Source organism: Silene latifolia, chromosome 9, assembly GCF_048544455.1.
Source record: "Silene latifolia isolate original U9 population chromosome 9, ASM4854445v1, whole genome shotgun sequence".
Lineage (NCBI taxonomy): Eukaryota > Viridiplantae > Streptophyta > Magnoliopsida > Caryophyllales > Caryophyllaceae > Silene > Silene latifolia.
In genome coordinates this window covers 68,723,407-68,739,485 of record NC_133534.1, presented here as the reverse complement: position 1 = coordinate 68,739,485, position 16,079 = coordinate 68,723,407, and the positions used below count along the sequence as shown (strand labels likewise).

At 40.7% G+C, this 16,079-nt stretch overlaps 2 non-coding genes across 2 annotated transcripts; one reads left to right on the top strand and one right to left on the bottom strand.

Annotated features, from left to right (window-relative positions):
* Nucleotides 1-1,289: 1,289 nt before the first annotated feature.
* Nucleotides 1,290-1,396, top strand: LOC141603965 (small nucleolar RNA R71). The gene has a single exon (XR_012525797.1). It is a non-coding gene; the product is annotated as a small nucleolar RNA R71 (small nucleolar RNA).
* A 4,168-nt stretch (nt 1,397-5,564) lies between these two features.
* On the bottom strand, nt 5,565-5,671 carry LOC141602780 (small nucleolar RNA R71). Its single transcript, XR_012524689.1, has one exon. It is a non-coding gene; the product is annotated as a small nucleolar RNA R71 (small nucleolar RNA).
* Between the last annotated feature and the right edge of the window lie 10,408 nt (nt 5,672-16,079).

The window sequence follows — 16,079 nt, the reverse complement described above, 5'->3', positions numbered from 1 at the left end:
GGCACTAATCTCTCCGGATAAGGGGCTGTAAGAAGCAACTTAGCCCTCTCCTCTAGGTCTCTCATGCCGACGTCGGTGGACTTAGGCTGAAAATCCACTACCTTCTCCTTGTTGTAGCTTGACCCTTCTTCAGACCATCTCAAATATGAACCATTAATCGACATCATGTCGTACTTCGGAACCGGAACTGCCCATCAGCATTTGGGTCTTGCCTCAATATTTTCGGAGTAGTCGCACCCCGAAACAAGTGGTCCCTCAAGTTATCGGGCATTGGAGGACGAAAAGACTCACCATCAGCAGCGTTGTCAGTCGATCGACCAGGTTGGTCAGTCGATCGACCGACTTCTACAGGAACAAGAGCTATTGTATGTCGCGGACTGGTCGATCGACTGGGTATATCAGTCGATCGACTGATGTACCTGGTAATCGTATTTTTCTTCCCACTGTTCGTTCCAGCTTTCTTCCGACTCGGTTCCGCCTCATCTTTTTCAGCGACATCCTCAACCATAGCGGGCCCATCAAGGGTAGACCCACTCCTCAAAGTAATAGCATTAAGGGTCTCCTTTTGATCTGTCTGCGTCGGTAAATGTCACGGAGCTCGAGTTGTATTCTTGCTAGCCAATTGGGAAATTTGGCTCTCTAACATCTTCATCCCGGCCTTTCTAGCTTGAGATTCTTTCAGCAACAAGTTCTTCAATTCAGCAAATTCGGAACCTTGGGATTGCTGCTGCTGCTGAGGGACATACGGAGGCTTTTGGAACTGTTGTTGCTTATGAGGGGGCACATAATTTTGCTGCTGCTGCTGCTGCTGTGGAGGTGGAGTTGGATTCAGGACATTTTGGCTACTCCACCTCAAGTTAGGATGGGTATTCGGCTCGAAGTAAGTGTTTGTCTGCCTGTAATGATGGAAGGTAGCACAAGACTCAAAGGGATTAGGACAATTGTCTGAAACATGTCCTTCTCCTCCATATCTCTTGCAGACGAAGGGACCGTCTGAAACAGCATTCACATGATAGATCCCTCCTTTTGAAGCTCCTCCCAACTCGTACTTATCAAACCTCGCCGTAAGAGCTTCTAATGCAGCTACAGAAGGGGATTCAGCACTCCTCCTTTGATTTCCCCTGGAATTCCCATACTCAGCTTTATGGGTGGCCAAATCGTCAATAATTTTCCACCCCTTAGTCTCTCCAACATTCTCCTGGAATCTGCCAATAGCTGCCGCATCCAGGATTGCCCTCTGATTGTCATAAAGCCCATTATAAAACTGATTACATAGGCTCCACTTCTCAAACCCATGGTGCGGAATAGTTCGCACCAGCTTCTTGAAACGGACCCATGCCTCATGAAAGTTCTCATCAGGACCCTGTTTAAAGCTCGTGATCTGAGCTCTAATGGCATTCGTCTTCGAGGCAGAGAAATACTTTTTGTAGAATGCTAGGGGCAAAGAATTCCAGTCAGTGATCCCATTAGCCGCCCGATCCAGGTCTCTGTACCACTCCCTTGCAGCATCACGAAGAGAGAATATAAACATAGTCTCTTTCACCTGGTCCTGGGTCACACCGGTTGGTGGGGGTATGGAACAGCAATAATCGATGAATGTCTCCATGTGCTTAGCTGCATCTTCATTTGCAGCTCCCCCGAATTGGTTTCTCTCAACCAAGTTGATGTATGACGGTTTTGGCTCGAATTTTCTGTCCTCCCCTGGTAATGCGAATCCTTTATAGAGATTTGCAGCTGTCGGCTCAGAGTGACTGGCTATACTTGCTTCTTCAGCCATGACTGGAAAATCTGGAGATGTGACGGTCTCGACTGAAGAAGTGGAAACAGGAGATGAAGGTGGATCCTCCTCGAACAACTCGTTCTCGTAAAAACTAGAATGAGAACCAGGCTCTTCCTCTGACTGTTGTTCTTGAAACAATCTCCTCTTTACGCGCAAAGTTCTCCCAATCTCAGGATCGAATGGTAGTAATTCACCGCCCTGTGACCTGCGCATAAGAAGAAACTACAAGAAGGATATGAGAAAAGTTTAAGGAACAGATGTCCCTTAAACTAAGACAAAGACTAAAATAAAAACAACTAAAAATTTTAAACAATTGCCTCCCCGGCAACGGCGCCAAAATTTGATGCCCGTCGTTGTGTGCACCAAAAATAATATTTATAAAACCTATTAAAACTAACAGAAGCTAGTGGTAACAGGGTCGAACCACAGGGAGGCGATGCAATTATTAGTTGTCTAATTTAAGTCCAAGGTAACAAATGTGGGGGTTTTATTTGATTTGGGCTATAGCTAAAGGCAATAAAAGACAGTAAACTAAGTAAACGGATGAAAACAAATATTAAAAGGGTGCTAAGGTGGTCGGTTCACTGTAGTTTCGGCGGCAGTATACTAGGTAGGTCTAAAACAAGACGTGAGACGGGAAAATAAGAAGTCCTCTCGGTCCATTCTTACAGGTAGCATCTTTCGATCTCACTACAGGTCCCTAATATCACTAATACTGACTTTCGTCCTGAAAAGTGACTAAAAAGGCTAAATTAACTCATCTTTCGATCTCATTAATCTAGTCGTCTTAATTAGGTAGGCTATTTCCCTTCCCTATCTTTCGATCTTTATTGGGTTGGTTAATTCCTAGGCATTCAACTAGTCGCGCGCACTCGATTCGTCGAATATGGAAATTAAATTAATTAAAACGAAGACAATCCCAGCGTGGCCAGTCGATCGACCAGGGAACCCAGTCGATCGACCGGCGTGCGATTTCAGGTCCTCCTAATTTTAATGCCGCCTAACCTACAGGTTCCTTACATCCTAGCACGAATAATTTAGCTACTCATGATATTGATAAAAACGACAACAAGATTAACGAATAAAACTGCTGAATTCATACTTGAAATAATTAAATAAACAAATGATAATAAACGATAATTGGCTTTTGGGATTACTACTCTAGCAATTCTATACTACAAACAAACAGAGTAATAAACTGAAAATAAGAGCAGAAGATTACCGAAAGGAAGCAGAAGGAAGATCCAAAAACCGAATGCAAAAGCAAATTGTATTGAATATGAAATAATATTGAGAACCCTAATTATCAATGATAAACTGATGCGACCATAATTGGCGCATATTTAGCCCCCGAATTACCATTGTTTCCATGCTTTTTAGTGCCTATTTGGGTCATTTCTTATCTTTAATTCTTTGTTTTGCATATTCTTTGAGATTTTGATCCCTTGGTAGGAAAGGAGTAAGAATCTTGCATTTTCATGGCAAAACGAGGCTAAATTGATTGTATTCAATGACCAAGCATCAAGGAGAGACAAGACTAGAAGGCCTTTGTACATATCTTAGTAGAAGAGCAATGTTGAGAAAGGATCCTTGCGTCCCCGAGGAAATCCCCAAGGAATTTATGAAGAAAAGGGAAGAAAAAGAAGAAGAATTGAAGCTGACAAACGATCCGAACGGATTGCGAACAATCCGTCCGTCCTCAACAATCCGAGCGTCCCTCCTTGGAATCCGCTCGGATTCCCCCAAAGACAATCCGAGCGTCCCTCTCTTGAATCCGCTCGGATTCCTCACCACCAGATCCGGCCGTCCCGACTCCAATCCGCACGGATTTCAAGATGCAAACGTTTTTCATTCTTCAAGCTACGAAAAGAGAAGCCCTTCTCTCAGAAAATACCGGATTCTCCTTGCTCAACTTAAAAAGTGTAATTACTAGTTTAGCCCTTAGTTTACCCTAATGCATCCTCCCTAATTTTCACTATAAATACCCCATTAGTCTAATTAGAGGAGCATGTTCTTCTTATCAATATTTAGAGTAGTTAATATCAATCAAATCTCTCTTTAATATTGTAATCAAGTATTAATCAAGTTTTAATCCAAGTTTTAGTTCTTTAATCTCTCTCTTGTTCTTCCTTTATTTTGGGTAATTAGAAGATTATTGGGTTTATTGGGAGATTGACAACCTTCCATCAATCATCAAGTTCTTCTATTATTCTTTGCATTATTATTTTGGAATCATTAGTAGGTATAATCTCTTAATCCCTTTTTAATTATTGTTAATTACTTTCATTTATTCATCATGTTTCATTATGTTAGTATGATTGACAACCTTTCTAGCATGATCAATATGATAATGAGTGAGTAGTCTCTTAGCTAGGGTTTAATGGGTGATTAGGGGAAACCAACATGGGGAATGATTCATGCTTAAATTAATATGCTTTCATATCTTATTTGCTTGCTTGTTTTGATCTTAATACATGCACATGTTATATTTGATGAAATGCTAAGCCTATGAATCCTTGCATTTACTATCATCTTCTATCCTTTCAATTTGACTTGTAAGACATAACCCAACTCGAGTCTTGTTAGACCATGCATGTGTTGAGTAGGAAAGATTAAGTCGACTTGTAGGTGTTGTACAATCTAATCGATTCAGCTCCGGGACCCAAACTTTCCTAGGATTGTAAGATATAACCCAACTCAATCCATCACAACAATAATTGCTTGCTTATAATTTGAGAACATGTTTGTATGATCATATCCCATGATTCCCCTATGAACCCATGACACCCTAGTGCCTTTAATCAATTGTTTACACCCCTTATTTTATTCATCTTGCTAGTTTATTTTCATTGTTATTTTAGTTTAGTAACCTTCTACATCAACCCAATTTGTGATACCCCTAGACACTACTAGTTACAATAGAATTCTCATTTCAATACCCGTCCCTTGGGATCCGACCTTTACTTGCCTCTTTACTAATTGTAGAGTTGTTTGTGAAGTATAAATTGTGTTTTGTATCGACCATTGACCAACGACCACATATGCTTAATTGTGAACACCAAATGGCTCCGATCAAAAATGGCGCCGTTGCCGGGGACGGTGTTTAATTGATTTTAGATTTCTTTTATTGTTTTTAGTTGTGTCTTTTTCACCTTGGGGAAGTAAAACTCCTCAAGGTTTGTTCTAATTGTTTTCTAGTTGTTTGATATTTTGCATGTCTAGAAGGTTACAAAGTGATTTGTTACCTTTTGACCGTGAAATCGAAAGAACCTTGACGAATAATAGGAGACTTGTTAGGAGGAATTTGAGAGGTGTTGGTGAAGTTGTTCAACCCACTAGTGAGTTTGTCAATCCTTTCGCAATAGAAGGAGAAGAGAACCCATTACACAATATCCCACAAAATCCACCTACAATGCCTAAATTCTCGTCACACTCTATACCCACCGAGGAGGATCTACCAAATGGTACTCCTACCCCACAACATCTCACCGGTAATTTTATTGCCAAGTCCGCCTTCATCCAACTAGTTGAGAGGAGCCAATTCGGGGGAATGCCTAGTGAGGACCCTCATTCTCATATGGAAACCTTTTGCGATTATTGTGAAGCTATCTCTCAAACGGGCGTGACTCAAGACCAAATAAGATGGGTCTTATTTCCTTTTTCGTTAATCGGCACCGCAAAGCAATGGTTGAAGGGCCTTGATAAGGCCACCCTTGGAATAGATTCTTGGAAGAAGTTAGCTCTAGCTTTCTACAAAAAATTCTACCTACCGGAAAAGACTAACATGCTAAGAGCTCAAATTACGGGTTTTAAGCAAAGGGATGAAGAATCTTTGTATGAAGCTTGGGAGCGGTTCAAAGGTATTTGTCGCTCATGTCCTCACCATGGACTTAGCGAATGGTTTTTAGTGCAACAATTTTGGAATGGTTTATAGGAAGATTCAAGGAACATTCTCAATATGGGATCAAATGGAATGTTCACCGAAGTTGATGACAATCAAACATGGAACAAGATTGAGGAAATGGCGGTCCATAATTCACAATATAGTAGGCCTCGCAAGGCTACTAGAGGAGGAAAGTATGAAGTGGACTCCGTTACTCAATTTAGTGCTCAACTTAGTGCTCACATTGACACAATCAACTTGAAGTTTGAACAAGCTATTGCTAGACTTGAGGAAAACTCAAAAACATCAAAGCATCATGTCAATGCCATGACGGCATCCTCATCAATCCCAAGCGGGATATGTGAGAATTGTGGAACTTTGGGTCATGACTCAAGTGAGTGTAGGGGAACAACCGAACAAGTTAATGCTTTCCAAGCTTACAAAAGTGGTACCCCTTATTCAAATTTTTACAATGAAAACACCAAGTTCCATCCAAATCTCTCATACAAAAGCCAAAATGTTCAAAACCCTCAAACAACATACACTCCACCACCCATGAGAAACCAAAACCAAAGACCCTTTTTCAATCAAAACCAAGGTTACCAAAATCAAAATCCATACAATCACCAAAATGACCAAGGTTTTGATGTCCAAAAAGCGGTCCTCCAAATGCAAAAGAATCAACAAGAATTTTTCACTCAAATGCAAAAAGATAGCCAAGCAAAAGACACCACCATCAACAACATTCTAGCTCACACCAAGATGTTGGAAACACAATTAACTCAACTAGCATCTTCAAGCTCACAAAGACAAAAGGGGCAATTACCACCTCAAAGTAATCCCCCTAGACATGAAACGGTTAGTGCCATTCACTTGAGAAGTGGTACAAGATATAAAGCACCGAAGGAGCAAGTTGAGGATGAAGTTGTGAGAGCTAGTGAGAATGAAGTTGTGGTGCAAGGTCCCAAAGAAGGAGAATCATCAAAAGAAGAAAGTTCAAAGAAAAATGAAGACAAAGCCAAAGAAAAGGAGCCCATTGTGATTAGACTTCCTTTTCCAAGTCGTCAAGCCAAGCCCAAATTTGATGATCAACTTGGAAAGTTCATGGAGATTGTGAAGAACTTAGAAGTCTCAATTCCTTTCACGGAATTAATCAATCACGTTCCGGCCTATGCAAAGTATATGAAAGATATCCTCACAAAGAAGAAGTCGATCCGGAAACTTGAGACTATCGCCTTTACTAAGGTGAGTAGTGCAATACTTCAAGGGAGTTCACCTCCAAAGATAAAGGATCCGGGAAGCTTCTCAATACCGTGTACCATTGGCGACACGACGATCAACAAAGCCTTATGTGATCTAGGGGCTAGTGTGAGTGTCATGCCGTACTCGGTGAGTAAAAGGTTGGGAATGGGAGAGCTTAAATGCACCAATATCACTCTTCAAATGGCCGATAGATCGACGAAGACACCATTAGGGATATGGGAAGATGTCCCCGTGCGAATTGGGAAGTTTTTCATCCCGGTGGACTTTGTCATTGTTGATATGGAGGAAGATTCCAACATTCCAATCATCTTAGGAAGACCTTTCCTACACACCGCGGGTGCGGTGATTGATGTGAAACATGGAGAGCTCACTCTAGAAGTGGGAGATGAAAGCATAACTTTTAATCTTGACAAGACCATGAGAGCTCCTCGTTTGCATGAGCCATGTTTCATGATTGATCATTATATCCGGAAAGATGAAAGGAAGAAATCGGAACTCCAATGGAGGAAGAAAATTGAAGATGCTCCATTCAAAGAGCAAGTGAATTGTGACAAGGAGAGCTTTCAAAGCTCATCAAAATCAACCAAGGAAGAAGAAGATGGCCTCATTGGCCAAGAGAAGAAATTGGGAGAGTTGTCTCCATCTAAGCAAGAGATTTTCAATGATCAACTCAATGAAGTTTGTGGTCTTTGGGACGACGAGTTTGAAGGGATTTTTAATCCCTACATTGGGCATGCCATCGATCATGATCAACAACAAGGGCCACGGTCTATTGAGGACCTCTACCATAACAATGAACAAGCTTTTGATTACTTTTTCAAGGTGTTAAGCAACATCAACAACACCTTGAACATGACCCCTTGACATCTCATCAAGAATGAGAGTTTGGTGGAGTCCTCCCTAAACCACCACTTGTAAATATTTCTAACTCCCTAACTTACTTTTAAATTTTTGTATTGCATTTTTGTCATTTTTGGATTTTATTTACTTTGATTAAAATAATTGTCATGTAAGAGAGAAGTGAGGGGAGGGACTAACAATTTCAATTGATGTGTAGTGCTTTACCTTAGTGTGGGGATGGCAATTGCCTAGGCTATTCATGCCTTAGTAGTGCCCCCACAATGAAGAACACAAGAAATGAAGAAGAATGGAAGAATGGTAAAGGGAAATGCATTGTGCACGAATGAAGTGAATCCGGGTACAAAGGACAAGAATCCGAGCGGATTCCTGATAATCCGCCCGTCTGCAGCAAATCCGAGCGTCCTGCTGAGAAGACGCCCGTCCTGAGCTGAGCTGAAATTGCAAATTTCTTGACTGTTGAAGAATCCGAGCGTATTTCTGGAAAGACGCCCGTCTCACAGAATCCGTCCGTCTTGTGAACAAGACGCCCGTCTTGCAGCTGAAGAAAACAAAGAAAAATCTCTGGACTAAAATCCGTCCGTCCTGCACAAAATCCGCCCGTCCCTCAACAGAAGAATCCGAGCAGATTCCCCAGAATCCGCCCGTCTCTAGGCGGGATTTTGAAAATTTTGAAGCTGCAGAATCCGCACGGATTGCGCCTAATCCGCACGGATTGTCCCTGCGTTTTGAAATTGTCGACTTCTTTATAACCCACCCCACCTTCATTCATTCATTCATTCATTCATTCATTCATTCATTCACAAACACTACCCACAACATCAAAACCCTCATCCTCTCCATCACAAAAACAAAAACCCTCAACAAAATCCACCAAAATCAAATCAAACCATCCTTCAAACAACAAATCAATCACTCCATCTCCAATAACAATCAAAACCAAGAACAAATTCTTCAACCTTTGAGTCGATTTTTGATTTCATAAAGGCAAAGCCTTTCACCTTCAAATCGATTTGGGCATTCTACAAATTGAAGATTTTTGATTCTTTTCTTGGTTAGTTCATCAAATGGCAAGGACAAAGGGTGCAACAAAGGCAACAAAGGCACCAAAAGCAAAGGCTCTCTCTCAAAGGCAAAAAGCTCTCCAAACAAAGAAAGCTTTGGCAATGGTGGTAGCAACACCAAACTTGGAAGTGCAACCACAACAACAACAAACTTCTATGGGAGCATCACCTTCTACTCCGTGTCGATCAACTCTTGCATTATCCGGAGGTAACTTTTATTTCCGATACCCATAGAAAGACATTTGCCAAGTTTGCTATGAAATCAATTCAATCCACCAAATTCATATGTGAAGATGCTTTAGAGAAATTAGGTGTTCTTGAACAAACAAAAGCCTTTTTCAATGTCATGGGTTTGAAGAAATTGTTTGAAACAAAGGAAGTAACATACCCCTCCCTTGTCTTAGAATTTTTAAGTTCTTTAAAAGTGACAAAAGTTGAGAATAGGGAAAATCTTGAGTTTCGTCTAGCTAACACTAGTAGACGCATTACCTTTCCGGAATTGGGTGAAATTTTGGGTCTTAGCGATGAAGAGAAATATTTTAAGCAATATGGGAATTATGACCCCGAGCCTCTTTGGGAGGCAATCTCCGGGAAGAAATTTGATGATTTTCATGCTTGTCGTGCTCTTTTGGTCCATCATCCGGGCGTAAGAGTATGGCACAAAGTTGTGGGAAATACCATAATTGCTAGGAAAGACACCAATCATTTCACAAGACTTGATTTTATTCTCCTTGAATCGGCTTTGAATATTGGAAGAATTCACACCAAGCCTTACAATTCTTTGAGGCTATTGGTTGATAGATGGCTCCATGTTGATAGTGGGAAGAAGGGTACAACCGTTATTGTTAATGGCGGCCTAGTCACGGTCCTAGCCAAGCACTTTGATCCTAATTTCAATAAGGATAGCAAGTACAAGACAAAGGAAGGTGGCCATCTTATTGATATGTCTATCATGATTAACAAGTTCAAGTGGGTTGCTCACAATCCCCTTGACACCAAGTATGGGTGGCTTACTAGTGAGGCTCGATCATTCACTTTACCCGCGAAGATTTGTCGTCTAAGTGTCCACCGGACCAACTATTTACTTCCCCTATCCGAAGAAGCCGAGTACATCATTCAACAACAAAAGGGTGATCATGAAACCCCCTCCTCTTCCATTGTTATACCGCCTTACCCCTTTGTGTATGAAGAGTTCAAACCGCAAGGAGTTGAAATTGGGAAAGACTATGTCACTCTTCTTATGCAAGCCATGCACAAGCAAGCTTATGAAGATCGGAAGAATGCTTATTTGGCTCAATATCCTCCCCTCTTACATCTAGCTAGGCAAGGACTCCTTGATCCATCTTGTCCTTTGCCTAGTTGGGCGGATAGAGAAGCCTTATTTCCGGGTGCATCTAGGGGCGTGGTGGAAGACAATGAGGTTGTTGGAAATGGTGAAGAATTTGATGATAATATTGAGGAAGAAGCAAGTGGAGATGAAGAAAGAGATGGTGAAGATGATGAAGAACAAGATGATGAAGAAAGTGCCAAGGAAAGTGGCAATGTGACCACTTCTCATGAGGGAAGTGATGATGATGATAGCATGATGGAAGACTAGCCTTGGAGACTCCTACACTCCCATGGTTTGTCTATATCTCTTTGTATTTTATTTCATTTTTATCATTGTTGGTTTAGTCCTAGCAACATCAAAGGACTCACACCTCGGTTCCATTGAGGTGTTCTTCTTTTATTGTTCCCATTTGTAAAATCCAAAATGACAATCTAGTTTCATGCATAGCATAGTGTGTGCATGAACTATACCCATCCTTAACATTAGCAATAGTGTCTTATTTGGTTTGGGGAAGTTAATGCATACACAACGGGAGGTAATCTAAATTATCCTCTCCGTCATAACAAAAACCATGCATCATGTAGTATAGCTTAGTGTAGAATTGCATTTAGTATAGAAATCATGCATCATTTTTGCATAATTTCCATCATTTTGGCCATTGAGGACAATGCCCATATTAGTGTGGGGATGGTAATTCTAACACTTAACTTTTATTCAAAACCCATAAAAATTGAAAAATTTCAAAAATCATAAAAATTTGAAAAAATTGAAAATCCAAAAACAAGTTCATTTCCTTTGTATATATTGTCTTGTATATATTGTGTTTATTTTATCCTTGTTCACTTTGATTGACTACGCCACATCCGAGACATGAGGATATTGAAGACCGCATGGTATGATCTTTCCAATCTCCTTTTTCCTCTTTATGTTAATGACTATGTGGCTTTATTTTGATTGATGCGGTAAAACAATGTGAACTTAGGATTGCATTTAGATTATTTGTCATATTATTTGGTAGAATCATTTGCATTAGGATGTGTATATGCTAGTTGCATCATGGCATGTAGTTTGCATGGTTAGAAAAATTTTGTGAAACCGTCTATTTGGGAAGCTTGACAAGTGTATATAGGCCCTAGTAGATGCTTTTTATTCTTAAGACTTTGCTTGATAGAATACTTGTAAAACACCCTAGGATGTGTCATGCTAGTATCCTTTGACCCATGGTTTAAGGCCTAGTCAAGAGTACCTTGTGGTGTGATAACTCCTTGGCTACCGTTTATTCCAAGGTGACCCTTGAAACCATGCATACTTCCATCATTCACCCATGTTCTACCATACATTTTTGTCATCAAAGGGAATGGGCACAAAAACAAATCAATTTGAGTTCAAAGAAATGAAAAGTGAAAGAAAGTTTGCAAAAATGCATCAAATGAAAAGAGGAGCAAAAATAAACTCCTAAAGCTTCAAATACAAGGCACTCTCGTTACTAATTGGGGTGACTTTGAAAATGTTCAAAAAGAAATGCAAAAAAGTTGTCAAGTATTGAAAAGCCAAAAATCAAAAAAAGAAATGGCAAAAAGAAAGTGTTCTCAAATGTCAAATGCCACAAGAAATTGGGGGGAAAACAAAAATGAAAGCAAACTCCCAAAATGAAACTCAAATACTATCAATCCCTTTATCCATCGTATCCATTTTTGTGCATGGTAGAGAGGGGACGACCCTTCTTCTTGTCTAGGCAAGAGGGGGAATTCCGCGATCCTCCAGTGTTTCTAACACCATAGGGAGTCTACTCTTGACAAAAGCATTTAACGATTGAGGACAAAGGTACCCTAGCTTGACACATTTTGGAGGTGATTTAGTGGTATCCTTCTAGGCTTAGTAGTTTGAATAAATTGCATCTATGAAGGATTGTGTACCCTTGAATTGCTTCCCTTGTAGATAATTTCCGCCACTTAGATGAGGAAAGTGGCTATTCTTTTTGTAGATGCATCCATTATGTGATTTTATGTGCTTTAATGTTTGGATGTGTCGCCATTTTGGCAAGACCCACCTTGCCTTGCAAGAAGGCATCCTACCTCATGGTTGTCTTGTTGTGAGTTGAAGGGGCGGAGTGAGACCCGCTAATTGTCTCATATCGGCTATTATTATTAGGTTAGGTTAGTATTGGTCCTAGTCTTTGTCACCTCTTTACTCGGGACGAGCAAAGGTTCGGTTTGGCGATATTTGATGCGACCATAATTGGCGCATATTTAGCCCCCGAATTACCATTGTTTCCATGCTTTTTAGTGCCTATTTGGGTCATTTCTTATCTTTAGTTCTTTGTTTTGCATATTCTTTGAGATTTTGATCCCTTGGTAGGAAAGGAGTAAGAATCTTGCATTTTCATGGCAAAACGAGGCTAAATTGATTGTATTCAATGACCAAGCATCAAGGAGAGACAAGACTAGAAGGCCTTTGTACATATCTTAGTAGAAGAGCAATGTTGAGAAAGGATCCTTGCGTCCCCGAGGAAATCCCCAAGGAATTTATGAAGAAAAGGGAAGAAAAAGAAGAAGAATTGAAGCTGACAAACGATCCGAACGGATTGCGAACAATCCGTCCGTCCTCAACAATCCGAGCGTCCCTCCTTGGAATCCGCTCGGATTCCCCCAGTACAATCCGAGCGTCCCTCTCTTGAATCCGCTCGGATTCCTCAGCCCAGATCCGGCCGTCCCGACTCCAATCCGCACGGATTTCAGTACAGCACGTTTTTCATTCTTCAAGCTACGAAAAGAGAAGCCCTTCTCTTAGAAAATACCGGATTCTCCTTGCTCAACTTAAAAAGTGTAATTACTAGTTTAGCCCTTAGTTAACCCTAATGCATCCTCCCTAATTTTCACTATAAATAACCCATTAGTCTAATTAGAGGAGCATGTTCTTCTTATCAATATTTAGAGTAGTTAATATCAATCAAATCTCTCTTTAATATTGTAATCAAGTATTAATCAAGTTTTAATCCAAGTTTTAGTTCTTTAATCTCTCTCTTGTTCTTCCTTTATTTTGGGTAATTAGAAGATTATTGGGTTTATTGGGAGATTGACAACCTTCCATCAATCATCAAGTTCTTCTATTATTCTTTGCATTATTATTTTGGAATCATTAGTAGGTATAATCTCTTAATCCCTTTTTAATTATTGTTAATTACTTTCATTTATTCATCATGTTTCATTATGTTAGTATGATTGACAACCTTTCTAGCATGATCAATATGATAATGAGTGAGTAGTCTCTTATCTAGGGTTTAATGGGTGATTAGGGGAAACCAACATGGGGAATGATTCATGCTTAAATTAATATGCTTTCATATCTTATTTGCTTGCTTGTTTTGATCTTAATACATGCACATGTTATATTTGATGAAATGCTAAGCCTATGAATCCTTGCATTTACTATCATCTTCTATCCTTTCAACTTGACTTGTAAGACATAACCCAACTCGAGTCTTGTTAGACCATGCATGTGTTGAGTAGGAAAGATTAAGTCGACTTGTAGGTGTTGTACAATCTAATCGATTCGGCTCCGGGACCCAAACTTTCCTAGGATTGTAAGATATAACCCAACTCAATCCATCACAACAATAATTGCTTGCTTATAATTTGAGAACATGTTTGTATGATCATATCCCATGATTCCCCTATGAACCCATGACACCCTAGTGCCTTTAATAAATTGTTTACACCCCTTATTTTATTCATCTTGCTAGTTTATTTTCATTGTTATTTTAGTTTAGTAACCTTCTACATCAACCCAATTTGTGACACCCCTAGACACTACTAGTTACAATAGAATTCTCATTTCAATACCCGTCCCTTGGGATCCGACCTTTACTTGCCTCTTTACTAATTGTAGAGTTGTTTGTGAAGTATAAATTGTGTTTTGTATCGACCATTGACCAACGACCACATATGCTTAATTGTGAACACCAAATGGCTCCGATCATAAACTAAAACTGAATGGAACTGGATAAAAACTAGATGATAATTCTAAAAACTAAAGCTACGTTATATAGAAATACAACGTAGTTCTTATTCTAAAACCTAATGTACAATGGGCTTCTAATTTCTCGATCTTTTGATTCACGTCAGAATTAGCGGCTTGGTTGATCGACCACACAAGGCAGTCGATCGACTGCTCTTCACTAAACAGTAGCTACTAGAACTCGTGGTCTGGTCGATCGACTAAGGGCAGCGGTCGATCGTTTGAAGTAGCTGATACTTGACTTCAAAATTCTCGTGGATTTGTCTTCCGGGCCTCGAAATGCACACCAAGCTCGTTCCTTGAGTAAATACTTCATGTCAAGTGCAATGCAAGGTACTCGGGGACGAATTCGGCTTGATTTCTTGTAATACCCCGTATTTTATTAGTGGTTACGTGTAATGTTTTATTTTAATTCGAGTCGTAAGTTATCGAGTTTATATCGTAAACGATTTCTGAGTCGAGTTTAATTGAAACCGAACTTTGAGCCAAGGACCGAATTGGGTCGAATCTAATCCAAACCTTTTAACCCAACCCATTTACCCTCTTTTTACGGTGATAACATAATTTATCCTAGGGAAACCCTAAACAAAACAACCGCTCCTTTCCCTCCCTCACGTTTTACACCACATATTTCGCATCATCAATCGATCAATAACGACGGCGAATTAGAGTGAGGGCGAGTGAGGTCAGGAGAGGAGGCAGTGCGTACAGAAGATCTAGGTGGCTGTAGAGGGTGTTTTGTTGGCGGCGCAAGGCGTTTCAGGCGAACTTTAGGGGGTTGTCAGACGAGGTAACCGGTTTTTCCCCTTTGTTTTCGTTTAATCGAATCCGGGTCCAGTGTCTTATACGGGTCGAGTCAGCGTCTTTTGGTAAGGGTTATGGGAATTCGGGTAAGATATGAGTCTTGTGGTGGTGGTTGCGACGACTGCCGTCGTATGTGGTGAACGGGACGGCGAAGGTCGACGCCGGTGGGGATCTGGGTACGGGTTATGAAAGCGTGTCAGGCAGGGGTTGTGGGGGCGTCACCGGAGACTGGGGGAAGGTCGAGCCGGTGACGCCGTGCGTCTGGGGTCTTGGGTTGGCCATGACCCTGGTGGTGGTGGTGGTGGCTTGTGTGCCAGGTGTGTGTGTGGTGGCAGAACGCGGAAAAACAGGTGCTCAGGGAAGGAAGGCGGTGAGGGATTGCGTCAGGCCGGTTTGGGGGCTGTGGTTCGACTCACCGGCGTGAGTCGACCACGGTGGTGATGACCGGTGGTGGCCAGGCCAGACCTGGTGTCATGGCCTGGTGGCTGCCGGCGTTAGGTGGCGGTTGTACGCGTTGTTCAAAGGCGGCGTAGGGTTGTTTGTTGCGTGTTTTGTACGGTTTTAATTAGTTTATCGTTTTGGTTTCGATCGGGTTTCGTTTATATTTTATTATTTTGTCTTCAAAAGCGTTGTTTAACAAGTTGAGTAGCAAGACGTTGTGTCGGGTTTTGTTTCGATAAACTTTCTAATTTGGGTAGGGTTCCTTTTTGGGAAACTTTCTATTTCGGGGAAGTTTCCATATTTAGTAATTTTCTTCTGGAAGCGGGTTTTGGGTACGATTAATTGATTGGCTGTACTTACATGTCTAGGTAACAAGTTTCGAGTAAAGTGCTGTGAGTTGCTGTTTTTGCTGCTGCTACGAGGTAGGGGAATACAATGATTGAGTTCTTACGATTTTAAAGAGTTGGCATGTTCGGTGATTATATGACATATCTGATTATCTTATTTATCTTTTTTTTTGGTGAAATGTGAGTATGTATTATATATATATATCAAAAAAACTTCCCCAATTACATCAAGAGCATATGTAAAAACGAAAGAGCCAAAGCAACAACAACAAAAATCAGGTATTTCGAATCA